The sequence below is a fragment of the Hyla sarda genome, unplaced genomic scaffold, assembly GCF_029499605.1.
Source record: "Hyla sarda isolate aHylSar1 unplaced genomic scaffold, aHylSar1.hap1 scaffold_973, whole genome shotgun sequence".
In the NCBI taxonomy this organism is placed as follows: domain Eukaryota; kingdom Metazoa; phylum Chordata; class Amphibia; order Anura; family Hylidae; genus Hyla; species Hyla sarda.
Genome location: NW_026611003.1, coordinates 74,366 through 90,928, shown reverse-complemented (window position 1 = coordinate 90,928; position 16,563 = coordinate 74,366). Strand labels below are relative to the sequence as shown.

Here is a 16,563-nt window from a genome sequence, read left to right as displayed (position 1 = left end):
AATGCTCTAGAAGCTAAAGTCGCAGAAATGTCACACATATTTGGCCTGCAAACTTTCTGTGCGACAAATTCAGACAGGAAAAATCAGTATAAATCCTTAGAAAATTATCCCCCAGTGTCTCCATCTGCTGGCGGTATTGAATAAGCATTGCTGCACTGATGGGGTATGCATTAGACGAAAAAAAAGAAGAAAAAGAAGAATAATACGCCCAGAAAAGAGGCGAAAAGGAGAAAAACGTAAAAAAACGTGAAAAAAAAGTAAGAGGAAGAGAAGGGAAAAAAAGGTGGAAATGGGTTTAAAAGTGATTTCGGCGGAGAATATATATATATATATATATATATATATATATATATATATATATACGCGCACACACACACATATATATAAACGTATTCTCCGTTGAGATATTGCAGCCGCTGCTGTGTCCAGGCCCAGGAGCCTTAGCACTGTGCTGTGATGTCACTCAATACCACTGACATCACTAGGTGTAAACAACATCTCTCCTTTGCTGTGTATGTGACTATGGAGCTGTTTGGTGATGTCGTCTATTATGGCCTTCATAGAAGCAACAGGAGATTGTTGCATCCATCTAGAACCCTCAGAACTACAGTGCTATGATGTCACTCACTTCCACAGGCCTTGCAGAGTGTAAACAACAACAACCCAGCTTTGTTGTGTATGTAACCATAGGGATTTGTGATGTCACCTAGAACCTTCACAGCAGCGACAGCTTTATGAGGAGCATCAGCACTGCTCTGCCTGAGCAGAACCATCACCGCCATAGGTTGTCAAATAACCCGGATTTAACCCACACAGGTAAGTCCAATGGGGTGCAGGCATGTCCTCTATGCTTACAGCTTCCCGTGGGTGTTGGTTTGATACCGTTTGGGGACAGCCAAGGAGGCATCTGCAGGCAACAAAGGTAGGTGTGTGCTTGTGTGTGTGTTTCCTATGCAGATCCTAAGCCCAGTGTCACATGCAAGTAGGAGGAGTAAGAAGGGTTCCTGGCAAATCCGGGTTATGGATTGCATTTAAAAAGGCCCCGTGGGAGTGCAATGGGCCCCTGTCTTGCTGCTTAGCAATAATGGTATGGGTTTAGGTTCTGCTGTGTGTACTGGTGGTTGACTGCCCCCCAGCCCAGAGTGTGCATGGAAAATTGTCTGGCAGCCTCCCTGACAGCAAGCAGTGATAGTGCCCATGAAGGGGACCTTGTTGGGCCCGCCCCTTTCACGGTTATCGCTTCTCGGCCTTTTGGCTAAGATCAAGTGTAGTATCTGTTCTTATCAGTTTAATATCTGATACGTCCCCTATCTGGGGACCATATATTAAATGGATTTTTGAGAACGGGGGCCGATTTCGAAGCTTGCTTCCGTCGCCCTATGCATTGACCCGATATGGCAGTATCTTCGGGTACAGTGCACCACCCCCTTACAGGGTTAAAAAGAAAGATTCCTACTTTCATTGCTACCTGCTTGCTGGCTAGCCAGCTAGCCAGCCCTGTGGGCCTTGCTGCTGCAGCCAAAAAACAAAAGGTGGTGCTGCTGCTGCTGCTTCTGCTGCTTCTGCTTGTGTCTGGCCGCTGTTGGAGCGTCCAGGCACAGGACTTCTGCTGCTGCTGACTAAATGGCCTCCTTAATTGGATCATTTGAGTAGCCAGCACACCTGTGCAGGTAGGGCATGACATGATAGGCAGCTGCCTTGATAGCGGGTGGGTGCTGAATGTTCCTAATTGACAAAATAAGATTAATGCTTATGAAGAAATATAAAATCTCATCCCTTCCCCAATATCGCGCCACACCCCTACCCCTTAATTCCCTGGTTGAACTTGATGGACATATGTCTTTTTTCGACCGTACTAACTATGTAACTATGTAACATAACATGGGGGGGGGGGGGGGGGGGTCTCCTGGCTGTTCACACAGGTGTGTCATTGCTGTACATTGACCATGCATTGCTTCTGTGGTATTGCAAAGGCAAAGACAAATGCTTCCAGCCATCCATTGCACTAATGGATTGGTCATCAGCTGGCTGTCTATGTCCCGCATCAATATAGACCAAAGTACAGAGGGTTAGGCTATGCTATTGTGCACCTACCTGATGCATCAGAAGGTGCGAGGCCCTTGCTAAATTCTGTGCACAGACTTTGAGATCTATACTTTAGACTGTATCTAAACCTGCTCCAACATGGACTGACATTCTGGCCTACTTTCAGCCGATGCGACTTGTCTGTCGCTGAACAGTCGCTTTTTATGTATTCAGCACCTATGTATAATGTTGTAAAAATGCTCTAGAAGCTAAAGTCGCAGAAATGTCACACATATTTGGCCTGCAACTTTCTGTGCGACAAATTCAGACAGGAAAAATCAGTATAAATCCTTAGAAAATTATCCCCCAGTGTCTCCATCTGCTGGCGGTATTGAATAAGCATTGCTGCACTGATGGGGTATGCATTAGACGAAAAAAAAGAAGAAAAAGAAGAATAATACGCCCAGAAAAGAGGCGAAAAGGAGAAAAACGTAAAAAAACGTGAAAAAAAAGTAAGAGGAAGAGAAGGGAAAAAAAGGTGGAAATGGGTTTAAAAGTGATTTCGGCGGAGAAATATATATATATATATATATATATATATATATATATATATATATATACGCGCACACACACACATATATATAAACGTATTCTCCGTTGAGATATTGCAGCCGCTGCTGTGTCCAGGCCCAGGAGCCTTAGCACTGTGCTGTGATGTCACTCAATACCACTGACATCACTAGGTGTAAACAACATCTCTCCTTTGCTGTGTATGTGACTATGGAGCTGTTTGGTGATGTCGTCTATTATGGCCTTCATAGAAGCAACAGGAGATTGTTGCATCCATCTAGAACCCTCAGAACTACAGTGCTATGATGTCACTCACTTCCACAGGCCTTGCAGAGTGTAAACAACAACAACCCAGCTTTGTTGTGTATGTAACCATAGGGATTTGTGATGTCACCTAGAACCTTCACAGCAGCGACAGCTTTATGAGGAGCATCAGCACTGCTCTGCCTGAGCAGAACCATCACCGCCATAGGTTGTCAAATAACCCGGATTTAACCCACACAGGTAAGTCCAATGGGGTGCAGGCATGTCCTCTATGCTTACAGCTTCCCGTGGGTGTTGGTTTGATACCGTTTGGGGACAGCCAAGGAGGCATCTGCAGGCAACAAAGGTAGGTGTGTGCTTGTGTGTGTGTTTCCTATGCAGATCCTAAGCCCAGTGTCACATGCAAGTAGGAGGAGTAAGAAGGGTTCCTGGCAAATCCGGGTTATGGATTGCATTTAAAAAGGCCCCGTGGGAGTGCAATGGGCCCCTGTCTTGCTGCTTAGCAATAATGGTATGGGTTTAGGTTCTGCTGTGTGTACTGGTGGTTGACTGCCCCCCAGCCCAGAGTGTGCATGGAAAATTGTCTGGCAGCCTCCCTGACAGCAAGCAGTGATAGTGCCCATGAAGGGGACCTTGTTGGGCCCGCCCCTTTCACGGTTATCGCTTCTCGGCCTTTTGGCTAAGATCAAGTGTAGTATCTGTTCTTATCAGTTTAATATCTGATACGTCCCCTATCTGGGGACCATATATTAAATGGATTTTTGAGAACGGGGGCCGATTTCGAAGCTTGCTTCCGTCGCCCTATGCATTGACCCGATATGGCAGTATCTTCGGGTACAGTGCACCACCCCCTTACAGGGTTAAAAAGAAAGATTCCTACTTTCATTGCTACCTGCTTGCTGGCTAGCCAGCTAGCCAGCCCTGTGGGCCTTGCTGCTGCAGCCAAAAAACAAAAGGTGGTGCTGCTGCTGCTGCTTCTGCTGCTTCTGCTTGTGTCTGGCCGCTGTTGGAGCGTCCAGGCACAGGACTTCTGCTGCTGCTGACTAAATGGCCTCCTTAATTGGATCATTTGAGTAGCCAGCACACCTGTGCAGGTAGGGCATGACATGATAGGCAGCTGCCTTGATAGCGGGTGGGTGCTGAATGTTCCTAATTGACAAAATAAGATTAATGCTTATGAAGAAATATAAAATCTCATCCCTTCCCCAATATCGCGCCACACCCCTACCCCTTAATTCCCTGGTTGAACTTGATGGACATATGTCTTTTTTCGACCGTACTAACTATGTAACTATGTAACATAACATGGGGGGGGGGGGGGGGTCTCCTGGCTGTTCACACAGGTGTGTCATTGCTGTACATTGACCATGCATTGCTTCTGTGGTATTGCAAAGGCAAAGACAAATGCTTCCAGCCATCCATTGCACTCATGGATTGGTCATCAGCTGGCTGTCTATGTCCCGCATCAATATAGACCAAAGTACAGAGGGTTAGGCTATGCTATTGTGCACCTACCTGATGCATCAGAAGGTGCGAGGCCCTTGCTAAATTCTGTGCACAGACTTTGAGATCTATACTTTAGACTGTATCTAAACCTGCTCCAACATGGACTGACATTCTGGCCTACTTTCAGCCGATGCGACTTGTCTGTCGCTGAACAGTCGCTTTTTATGTATTCAGCACCTATGTATAATGTTGTAAAAATGCTCTAGAAGCTAAAGTCGCAGAAATGTCACACATATTTGGCCTGCAACTTTCTGTGCGACAAATTCAGACAGGAAAAATCAGTATAAATCCTTAGAAAATTATCCCCCAGTGTCTCCATCTGCTGGCGGTATTGAATAAGCATTGCTGCACTGATGGGGTATGCATTAGACGAAAAAAAAGAAGAAAAAGAAGAATAATACGCCCAGAAAAGAGGCGAAAAGGAGAAAAACGTAAAAAAACGTGAAAAAAAAGTAAGAGGAAGAGAAGGGAAAAAAAGGTGGAAATGGGTTTAAAAGTGATTTCGGCGGAGATATATATATATATATATATATATATATATATATATATATATATACGCGCACACACACACATATATATAAACGTATTCTCCGTTGAGATATTGCAGCCGCTGCTGTGTCCAGGCCCAGGAGCCTTAGCACTGTGCTGTGATGTCACTCAATACCACTGACATCACTAGGTGTAAACAACATCTCTCCTTTGCTGTGTATGTGACTATGGAGCTGTTTGGTGATGTCGTCTATTATGGCCTTCATAGAAGCAACAGGAGATTGTTGCATCCATCTAGAACCCTCAGAACTACAGTGCTATGATGTCACTCACTTCCACAGGCCTTGCAGAGTGTAAACAACAACAACCCAGCTTTGTTGTGTATGTAACCATAGGGATTTGTGATGTCACCTAGAACCTTCACAGCAGCGACAGCTTTATGAGGAGCATCAGCACTGCTCTGCCTGAGCAGAACCATCACCGCCATAGGTTGTCAAATAACCCGGATTTAACCCACACAGGTAAGTCCAATGGGGTGCAGGCATGTCCTCTATGCTTACAGCTTCCCGTGGGTGTTGGTTTGATACCGTTTGGGGACAGCCAAGGAGGCATCTGCAGGCAACAAAGGTAGGTGTGTGCTTGTGTGTGTGTTTCCTATGCAGATCCTAAGCCCAGTGTCACATGCAAGTAGGAGGAGTAAGAAGGGTTCCTGGCAAATCCGGGTTATGAATTGCATTTAAAAAGGCCCCGTGGGAGTGCAATGGGCCCCTGTCTTGCTGCTTAGCAATAATGGTATGGGTTTAGGTTCTGCTGTGTGTACTGGTGGTTGACTGCCCCCCAGCCCAGAGTGTGCATGGAAAATTGTCTGGCAGCCTCCCTGACAGCAAGCAGTGATAGTGCCCATGAAGGGGACCTTGTTGGGCCCGCCCCTTTCACGGTTATCGCTTCTCGGCCTTTTGGCTAAGATCAAGTGTAGTATCTGTTCTTATCAGTTTAATATCTGATACGTCCCCTATCTGGGGACCATATATTAAATGGATTTTTGAGAACGGGGGCCGATTTCGAAGCTTGCTTCCGTCGCCCTATGCATTGACCCGATATGGCAGTATCTTCGGGTACAGTGCACCACCCCCTTACAGGGTTAAAAAGAAAGATTCCTACTTTCATTGCTACCTGCTTGCTGGCTAGCCAGCTAGCCAGCCCTGTGGGCCTTGCTGCTGCAGCCAAAAAACAAAAGGTGGTGCTGCTGCTGCTGCTTCTGCTGCTTCTGCTTGTGTCTGGCCGCTGTTGGAGCGTCCAGGCACAGGACTTCTGCTGCTGCTGACTAAATGGCCTCCTTAATTGGATCATTTGAGTAGCCAGCACACCTGTGCAGGTAGGGCATGACATGATAGGCAGCTGCCTTGATAGCGGGTGGGTGCTGAATGTTCCTAATTGACAAAATAAGATTAATGCTTATGAAGAAATATAAAATCTCATCCCTTCCCCAATATCGCGCCACACCCCTACCCCTTAATTCCCTGGTTGAACTTGATGGACATATGTCTTTTTTCGACCGTGCTAACTATGTAACTATGTAACATAACATGGGGGGGGGGGGGGGTCTCCTGGCTGTTCACACAGGTGTGTCATTGCTGTACATTGACCATGCATTGCTTCTGTGGTATTGCAAAGGCAAAGACAAATGCTTCCAGCCATCCATTGCACTAATGGATTGGTCATCAGCTGGCTGTCTATGTCCCGCATCAATATAGACCAAAGTACAGAGGGTTAGGCTATGCTATTGTGCACCTACCTGATGCATCAGAAGGTGCGAGGCCCTTGCTAAATTCTGTGCACAGACTTTGAGATCTATACTTTAGACTGTATCTAAACCTGCTCCAACATGGACTGACATTCTGGCCTACTTTCAGCCGATGCGACTTGTCTGTCGCTGAACAGTCGCTTTTTATGTATTCAGCACCTATGTATAATGTTGTAAAAATGCTCTAGAAGCTAAAGTCGCAGAAATGTCACACATATTTGGCCTGCAACTTTCTGTGCGACAAATTCAGACAGGAAAAATCAGTATAAATCCTTAGAAAATTATCCCCCAGTGTCTCCATCTGCTGGCGGTATTGAATAAGCATTGCTGCACTGATGGGGTATGCATTAGACGAAAAAAAAGAAGAAAAAGAAGAATAATACGCCCAGAAAAGAGGCGAAAAGGAGAAAAACGTAAAAAAACGTGAAAAAAAAGTAAGAGGAAGAGAAGGGAAAAAAAGGTGGAAATGGGTTTAAAAGTGATTTCGGCGGAGAAATATATATATATATATATATATATATATATATATATATATACGCGCACACACACACATATATATAAACGTATTCTCCGTTGAGATATTGCAGCCGCTGCTGTGTCCAGGCCCAGGAGCCTTAGCACTGTGCTGTGATGTCACTCAATACCACTGACATCACTAGGTGTAAACAACATCTCTCCTTTGCTGTGTATGTGACTATGGAGCTGTTTGGTGATGTCGTCTATTATGGCCTTCATAGAAGCAACAGGAGATTGTTGCATCCATCTAGAACCCTCAGAACTACAGTGCTATGATGTCACTCACTTCCACAGGCCTTGCAGAGTGTAAACAACAACAACCCAGCTTTGTTGTGTATGTAACCATAGGGATTTGTGATGTCACCTAGAACCTTCACAGCAGCGACAGCTTTATGAGGAGCATCAGCACTGCTCTGCCTGAGCAGAACCATCACCGCCATAGGTTGTCAAATAACCCGGATTTAACCCACACAGGTAAGTCCAATGGGGTGCAGGCATGTCCTCTATGCTTACAGCTTCCCGTGGGTGTTGGTTTGATACCGTTTGGGGACAGCCAAGGAGGCATCTGCAGGCAACAAAGGTAGGTGTGTGCTTGTGTGTGTGTTTCCTATGCAGATCCTAAGCCCAGTGTCACATGCAAGTAGGAGGAGTAAGAAGGGTTCCTGGCAAATCCGGGTTATGGATTGCATTTAAAAAGGCCCCGTGGGAGTGCAATGGGCCCCTGTCTTGCTGCTTAGCAATAATGGTATGGGTTTAGGTTCTGCTGTGTGTACTGGTGGTTGACTGCCCCCCAGCCCAGAGTGTGCATGGAAAATTGTCTGGCAGCCTCCCTGACAGCAAGCAGTGATAGTGCCCATGAAGGGGACCTTGTTGGGCCCGCCCCTTTCACGGTTATCGCTTCTCGGCCTTTTGGCTAAGATCAAGTGTAGTATCTGTTCTTATCAGTTTAATATCTGATACGTCCCCTATCTGGGGACCATATATTAAATGGATTTTTGAGAACGGGGGCCGATTTCGAAGCTTGCTTCCGTCGCCCTATGCATTGACCCGATATGGCAGTATCTTCGGGTACAGTGCACCACCCCCTTACAGGGTTAAAAAGAAAGATTCCTACTTTCATTGCTACCTGCTTGCTGGCTAGCCAGCTAGCCAGCCCTGTGGGCCTTGCTGCTGCAGCCAAAAAACAAAAGGTGGTGCTGCTGCTGCTGCTTCTGCTGCTTCTGCTTGTGTCTGGCCGCTGTTGGAGCGTCCAGGCACAGGACTTCTGCTGCTGCTGACTAAATGGCCTCCTTAATTGGATCATTTGAGTAGCCAGCACACCTGTGCAGGTAGGGCATGACATGATAGGCAGCTGCCTTGATAGCGGGTGGGTGCTGAATGTTCCTAATTGACAAAATAAGATTAATGCTTATGAAGAAATATAAAATCTCATCCCTTCCCCAATATCGCGCCACACCCCTACCCCTTAATTCCCTGGTTGAACTTGATGGACATATGTCTTTTTTCGACCGTACTAACTATGTAACTATGTAACATAACATGGGGGGGGGGGGGGGTCTCCTGGCTGTTCACACAGGTGTGTCATTGCTGTACATTGACCATGCATTGCTTCTGTGGTATTGCAAAGGCAAAGACAAATGCTTCCAGCCATCCATTGCACTCATGGATTGGTCATCAGCTGGCTGTCTATGTCCCGCATCAATATAGACCAAAGTACAGAGGGTTAGGCTATGCTATTGTGCACCTACCTGATGCATCAGAAGGTGCGAGGCCCTTGCTAAATTCTGTGCACAGACTTTGAGATCTATACTTTAGACTGTATCTAAACCTGCTCCAACATGGACTGACATTCTGGCCTACTTTCAGCCGATGCGACTTGTCTGTCGCTGAACAGTCGCTTTTTATGTATTCAGCACCTATGTATAATGTTGTAAAAATGCTCTAGAAGCTAAAGTCGCAGAAATGTCACACATATTTGGCCTGCAACTTTCTGTGCGACAAATTCAGACAGGAAAAATCAGTATAAATCCTTAGAAAATTATCCCCCAGTGTCTCCATCTGCTGGCGGTATTGAATAAGCATTGCTGCACTGATGGGGTATGCATTAGACGAAAAAAAAGAAGAAAAAGAAGAATAATACGCCCAGAAAAGAGGCGAAAAGGAGAAAAACGTAAAAAAACGTGAAAAAAAAGTAAGAGGAAGAGAAGGGAAAAAAAGGTGGAAATGGGTTTAAAAGTGATTTCGGCGGAGAAATATATATATATATATATATATATATATATATATATATATATACGCGCACACACACACATATATATAAACGTATTCTCCGTTGAGATATTGCAGCCGCTGCTGTGTCCAGGCCCAGGAGCCTTAGCACTGTGCTGTGATGTCACTCAATACCACTGACATCACTAGGTGTAAACAACATCTCTCCTTTGCTGTGTATGTGACTATGGAGCTGTTTGGTGATGTCGTCTATTATGGCCTTCATAGAAGCAACAGGAGATTGTTGCATCCATCTAGAACCCTCAGAACTACAGTGCTATGATGTCACTCACTTCCACAGGCCTTGCAGAGTGTAAACAACAACAACCCAGCTTTGTTGTGTATGTAACCATAGGGATTTGTGATGTCACCTAGAACCTTCACAGCAGCGACAGCTTTATGAGGAGCATCAGCACTGCTCTGCCTGAGCAGAACCATCACCGCCATAGGTTGTCAAATAACCCGGATTTAACCCACACAGGTAAGTCCAATGGGGTGCAGGCATGTCCTCTATGCTTACAGCTTCCCGTGGGTGTTGGTTTGATACCGTTTGGGGACAGCCAAGGAGGCATCTGCAGGCAACAAAGGTAGGTGTGTGCTTGTGTGTGTGTTTCCTATGCAGATCCTAAGCCCAGTGTCACATGCAAGTAGGAGGAGTAAGAAGGGTTCCTGGCAAATCCGGGTTATGGATTGCATTTAAAAAGGCCCCGTGGGAGTGCAATGGGCCCCTGTCTTGCTGCTTAGCAATAATGGTATGGGTTTAGGTTCTGCTGTGTGTACTGGTGGTTGACTGCCCCCCAGCCCAGAGTGTGCATGGAAAATTGTCTGGCAGCCTCCCTGACAGCAAGCAGTGATAGTGCCCATGAAGGGGACCTTGTTGGGCCCGCCCCTTTCACGGTTATCGCTTCTCGGCCTTTTGGCTAAGATCAAGTGTAGTATCTGTTCTTATCAGTTTAATATCTGATACGTCCCCTATCTGGGGACCATATATTAAATGGATTTTTGAGAACGGGGGCCGATTTCGAAGCTTGCTTCCGTCGCCCTATGCATTGACCCGATATGGCAGTATCTTCGGGTACAGTGCACCACCCCCTTACAGGGTTAAAAAGAAAGATTCCTACTTTCATTGCTACCTGCTTGCTGGCTAGCCAGCTAGCCAGCCCTGTGGGCCTTGCTGCTGCAGCCAAAAAACAAAAGGTGGTGCTGCTGCTGCTGCTTCTGCTGCTTCTGCTTGTGTCTGGCCGCTGTTGGAGCGTCCAGGCACAGGACTTCTGCTGCTGCTGACTAAATGGCCTCCTTAATTGGATCATTTGAGTAGCCAGCACACCTGTGCAGGTAGGGCATGACATGATAGGCAGCTGCCTTGATAGCGGGTGGGTGCTGAATGTTCCTAATTGACAAAATAAGATTAATGCTTATGAAGAAATATAAAATCTCATCCCTTCCCCAATATCGCGCCACACCCCTACCCCTTAATTCCCTGGTTGAACTTGATGGACATATGTCTTTTTTCGACCGTACTAACTATGTAACTATGTAACATAACATGGGGGGGGGGGGTCTCCTGGCTGTTCACACAGGTGTGTCATTGCTGTACATTGACCATGCATTGCTTCTGTGGTATTGCAAAGGCAAAGACAAATGCTTCCAGCCATCCATTGCACTAATGGATTGGTCATCAGCTGGCTGTCTATGTCCCGCATCAATATAGACCAAAGTACAGAGGGTTAGGCTATGCTATTGTGCACCTACCTGATGCATCAGAAGGTGCGAGGCCCTTGCTAAATTCTGTGCACAGACTTTGAGATCTATACTTTAGACTGTATCTAAACCTGCTCCAACATGGACTGACATTCTGGCCTACTTTCAGCCGATGCGACTTGTCTGTCGCTGAACAGTCGCTTTTTATGTATTCAGCACCTATGTATAATGTTGTAAAAATGCTCTAGAAGCTAAAGTCGCAGAAATGTCACACATATTTGGCCTGCAACTTTCTGTGCGACAAATTCAGACAGGAAAAATCAGTATAAATCCTTAGAAAATTATCCCCCAGTGTCTCCATCTGCTGGCGGTATTGAATAAGCATTGCTGCACTGATGGGGTATGCATTAGACGAAAAAAAAGAAGAAAAAGAAGAATAATACGCCCAGAAAAGAGGCGAAAAGGAGAAAAACGTAAAAAAACGTGAAAAAAAAGTAAGAGGAAGAGAAGGGAAAAAAAGGTGGAAATGGGTTTAAAAGTGATTTCGGCGGAGAAATATATATATATATATATATATATATATATATATATATATACGCGCACACACACACATATATATAAACGTATTCTCCGTTGAGATATTGCAGCCGCTGCTGTGTCCAGGCCCAGGAGCCTTAGCACTGTGCTGTGATGTCACTCAATACCACTGACATCACTAGGTGTAAACAACATCTCTCCTTTGCTGTGTATGTGACTATGGAGCTGTTTGGTGATGTCGTCTATTATGGCCTTCATAGAAGCAACAGGAGATTGTTGCATCCATCTAGAACCCTCAGAACTACAGTGCTATGATGTCACTCACTTCCACAGGCCTTGCAGAGTGTAAACAACAACAACCCAGCTTTGTTGTGTATGTAACCATAGGGATTTGTGATGTCACCTAGAACCTTCACAGCAGCGACAGCTTTATGAGGAGCATCAGCACTGCTCTGCCTGAGCAGAACCATCACCGCCATAGGTTGTCAAATAACCCGGATTTAACCCACACAGGTAAGTCCGGGGTGCAGGCATGTCCTCTATGCTTACAGCTTCCCGTGGGTGTTGGTTTGATACCGTTTGGGGACAGCCAAGGAGGCATCTGCAGGCAACAAAGGTAGGTGTGTGCTTGTGTGTGTGTTTCCTATGCAGATCCTAAGCCCAGTGTCACATGCAAGTAGGAGGAGTAAGAAGGGTTCCTGGCAAATCCGGGTTATGGATTGCATTTAAAAAGGCCCCGTGGGAGTGCAATGGGCCCCTGTCTTGCTGCTTAGCAATAATGGTATGGGTTTAGGTTCTGCTGTGTGTACTGGTGGTTGACTGCCCCCCAGCCCAGAGTGTGCATGGAAAATTGTCTGGCAGCCTCCCTGACAGCAAGCAGTGATAGTGCCCATGAAGGGGACCTTGTTGGGCCCGCCCCTTTCACGGTTATCGCTTCTCGGCCTTTTGGCTAAGATCAAGTGTAGTATCTGTTCTTATCAGTTTAATATCTGATACGTCCCCTATCTGGGGACCATATATTAAATGGATTTTTGAGAACGGGGGCCGATTTCGAAGCTTGCTTCCGTCGCCCTATGCATTGACCCGATATGGCAGTATCTTCGGGTACAGTGCACCACCCCCTTACAGGGTTAAAAAGAAAGATTCCTACTTTCATTGCTACCTGCTTGCTGGCTAGCCAGCTAGCCAGCCCTGTGGGCCTTGCTGCTGCAGCCAAAAAACAAAAGGTGGTGCTGCTGCTGCTGCTTCTGCTGCTTCTGCTTGTGTCTGGCCGCTGTTGGAGCGTCCAGGCACAGGACTTCTGCTGCTGCTGACTAAATGGCCTCCTTAATTGGATCATTTGAGTAGCCAGCACACCTGTGCAGGTAGGGCATGACATGATAGGCAGCTGCCTTGATAGCGGGTGGGTGCTGAATGTTCCTAATTGACAAAATAAGATTAATGCTTATGAAGAAATATAAAATCTCATCCCTTCCCCAATATCGCGCCACACCCCTACCCCTTAATTCCCTGGTTGAACTTGATGGACATATGTCTTTTTTCGACCGTACTAACTATGTAACTATGTAACATAACATGGGGGGGGGGGGGGGGGGTCTCCTGGCTGTTCACACAGGTGTGTCATTGCTGTACATTGACCATGCATTGCTTCTGTGGTATTGCAAAGGCAAAGACAAATGCTTCCAGCCATCCATTGCACTAATGGATTGGTCATCAGCTGGCTGTCTATGTCCCGCATCAATATAGACCAAAGTACAGAGGGTTAGGCTATGCTATTGTGCACCTACCTGATGCATCAGAAGGTGCGAGGCCCTTGCTAAATTCTGTGCACAGACTTTGAGATCTATACTTTAGACTGTATCTAAACCTGCTCCAACATGGACTGACATTCTGGCCTACTTTCAGCCGATGCGACTTGTCTGTCGCTGAACAGTCGCTTTTTATGTATTCAGCACCTATGTATAATGTTGTAAAAATGCTCTAGAAGCTAAAGTCGCAGAAATGTCACACATATTTGGCCTGCAACTTTCTGTGCGACAAATTCAGACAGGAAAAATCAGTATAAATCCTTAGAAAATTATCCCCCAGTGTCTCCATCTGCTGGCGGTATTGAATAAGCATTGCTGCACTGATGGGGTATGCATTAGACGAAAAAAAAGAAGAAAAAGAAGAATAATACGCCCAGAAAAGAGGCGAAAAGGAGAAAAACGTAAAAAAACGTGAAAAAAAAGTAAGAGGAAGAGAAGGGAAAAAAAGGTGGAAATGGGTTTAAAAGTGATTTCGGCGGAGAAATATATATATATATATATATATATATATATATATATATATATATACGCGCACACACACACATATATATAAACGTATTCTCCGTTGAGATATTGCAGCCGCTGCTGTGTCCAGGCCCAGGAGCCTTAGCACTGTGCTGTGATGTCACTCAATACCACTGACATCACTAGGTGTAAACAACATCTCTCCTTTGCTGTGTATGTGACTATGGAGCTGTTTGGTGATGTCGTCTATTATGGCCTTCATAGAAGCAACAGGAGATTGTTGCATCCATCTAGAACCCTCAGAACTACAGTGCTATGATGTCACTCACTTCCACAGGCCTTGCAGAGTGTAAACAACAACAACCCAGCTTTGTTGTGTATGTAACCATAGGGATTTGTGATGTCACCTAGAACCTTCACAGCAGCGACAGCTTTATGAGGAGCATCAGCACTGCTCTGCCTGAGCAGAACCATCACCGCCATAGGTTGTCAAATAACCCGGATTTAACCCACACAGGTAAGTCCAATGGGGTGCAGGCATGTCCTCTATGCTTACAGCTTCCCGTGGGTGTTGGTTTGATACCGTTTGGGGACAGCCAAGGAGGCATCTGCAGGCAACAAAGGTAGGTGTGTGCTTGTGTGTGTGTTTCCTATGCAGATCCTAAGCCCAGTGTCACATGCAAGTAGGAGGAGTAAGAAGGGTTCCTGGCAAATCCGGGTTATGGATTGCATTTAAAAAGGCCCCGTGGGAGTGCAATGGGCCCCTGTCTTGCTGCTTAGCAATAATGGTATGGGTTTAGGTTCTGCTGTGTGTACTGGTGGTTGACTGCCCCCCAGCCCAGAGTGTGCATGGAAAATTGTCTGGCAGCCTCCCTGACAGCAAGCAGTGATAGTGCCCATGAAGGGGACCTTGTTGGGCCCGCCCCTTTCACGGTTATCGCTTCTCGGCCTTTTGGCTAAGATCAAGTGTAGTATCTGTTCTTATCAGTTTAATATCTGATACGTCCCCTATCTGGGGACCATATATTAAATGGATTTTTGAGACCGGGGGCCGATTTCGAAGCTTGCTTCCGTCGCCCTATGCATTGACCCGATATGGCAGTATCTTCGGGTACAGTGCACCACCCCCTTACAGGGTTAAAAAGAAAGATTCCTACTTTCATTGCTACCTGCTTGCTGGCTAGCCAGCTAGCCAGCCCTGTGGGCCTTGCTGCTGCAGCCAAAAAACAAAAGGTGGTGCTGCTGCTGCTGCTTCTGCTGCTTCTGCTTGTGTCTGGCCGCTGTTGGAGCGTCCAGGCACAGGACTTCTGCTGCTGCTGACTAAATGGCCTCCTTAATTGGATCATTTGAGTAGCCAGCACACCTGTGCAGGTAGGGCATGACATGATAGGCAGCTGCCTTGATAGCGGGTGGGTGCTGAATGTTCCTAATTGACAAAATAAGATTAATGCTTATGAAGAAATATAAAATCTCATCCCTTCCCCAATATCGCGCCACACCCCTACCCCTTAATTCCCTGGTTGAACTTGATGGACATATGTCTTTTTTCGACCGTACTAACTATGTAACTATGTAACATAACATGGGGGGGGGGGTCTCCTGGCTGTTCACACAGGTGTGTCATTGCTGTACATTGACCATGCATTGCTTCTGTGGTATTGCAAAGGCAAAGACAAATGCTTCCAGCCATCCATTGCACTAATGGATTGGTCATCAGCTGGCTGTCTATGTCCCGCATCAATATAGACCAAAGTACAGAGGGTTAGGCTATGCTATTGTGCACCTACCTGATGCATCAGAAGGTGCGAGGCCCTTGCTAAATTCTGTGCACAGACTTTGAGATCTATACTTTAGACTGTATCTAAACCTGCTCCAACATGGACTGACATTCTGGCCTACTTTCAGCCGATGCGACTTGTCTGTCGCTGAACAGTCGCTTTTTATGTATTCAGCACCTATGTATAATGTTGTAAAAATGCTCTAGAAGCTAAAGTCGCAGAAATGTCACACATATTTGGCCTGCAACTTTCTGTGCGACAAATTCAGACAGGAAAAATCAGTATAAATCCTTAGAAAATTATCCCCCAGTGTCTCCATCTGCTGGCGGTATTGAATAAGCATTGCTGCACTGATGGGGTATGCATTAGACGAAAAAAAAGAAGAAAAAGAAGAATAATACGCCCAGAAAAGAGGCGAAAAGGAGAAAAACGTAAAAAAACGTGAAAAAAAAGTAAGAGGAAGAGAAGGGAAAAAAAGGTGGAAATGGGTTTAAAAGTGATTTCGGCGGAGAAATATATATATATATATATATATATATATATATATATATATATACGCGCACACACACACATATATATAAACGTATTCTCCGTTGAGATATTGCAGCCGCTGCTGTGTCCAGGCCCAGGAGCCTTAGCACTGTGCTGTGATGTCACTCAATACCACTGACATCACTAGGTGTAAACAACATCTCTCCTTTGCTGTGTATGTGACTATGGAGCTGTTTGGTGATGTCGTCTATTATGGCCTTCATAGAAGCAACAGGAGATTGTTGCATCCATCTAGAACCCTCAGAACTACAGTGCTATGATGTCACTCACTTCCACAGGC

General features: G+C 45.8%; 7 non-coding genes across 7 annotated transcripts; all 7 read left to right on the top strand.

Annotated features, from left to right (window-relative positions):
- The first annotated feature begins 1,235 nt into the window (after positions 1 to 1,235).
- On the top strand, positions 1,236 to 1,426 carry LOC130351408 (U2 spliceosomal RNA). Its single transcript, XR_008888122.1, has one exon. It is a non-coding gene; the product is annotated as a U2 spliceosomal RNA (small nuclear RNA).
- Positions 1,427 to 3,518: 2,092 nt separating this feature from the next.
- Positions 3,519 to 3,709, top strand: LOC130351407 (U2 spliceosomal RNA). Its single transcript, XR_008888121.1, has one exon. It is a non-coding gene; the product is annotated as a U2 spliceosomal RNA (small nuclear RNA).
- Positions 3,710 to 5,794: 2,085 nt separating this feature from the next.
- Positions 5,795 to 5,985, top strand: LOC130351406 (U2 spliceosomal RNA). Its single transcript, XR_008888120.1, has one exon. It is a non-coding gene; the product is annotated as a U2 spliceosomal RNA (small nuclear RNA).
- Positions 5,986 to 8,067: 2,082 nt separating this feature from the next.
- Positions 8,068 to 8,258, top strand: LOC130351405 (U2 spliceosomal RNA). Its single transcript, XR_008888119.1, has one exon. It is a non-coding gene; the product is annotated as a U2 spliceosomal RNA (small nuclear RNA).
- A 2,084-nt stretch (positions 8,259 to 10,342) lies between these two features.
- Positions 10,343 to 10,533, top strand: LOC130351404 (U2 spliceosomal RNA). Its single transcript, XR_008888118.1, has one exon. It is a non-coding gene; the product is annotated as a U2 spliceosomal RNA (small nuclear RNA).
- Positions 10,534 to 12,609: 2,076 nt separating this feature from the next.
- LOC130351403 (U2 spliceosomal RNA) lies at positions 12,610 to 12,800 on the top strand. The gene has a single exon (XR_008888117.1). It is a non-coding gene; the product is annotated as a U2 spliceosomal RNA (small nuclear RNA).
- Positions 12,801 to 14,889: 2,089 nt separating this feature from the next.
- On the top strand, positions 14,890 to 15,080 carry LOC130351390 (U2 spliceosomal RNA). The gene has a single exon (XR_008888105.1). It is a non-coding gene; the product is annotated as a U2 spliceosomal RNA (small nuclear RNA).
- Positions 15,081 to 16,563: the final 1,483 nt, after the last annotated feature.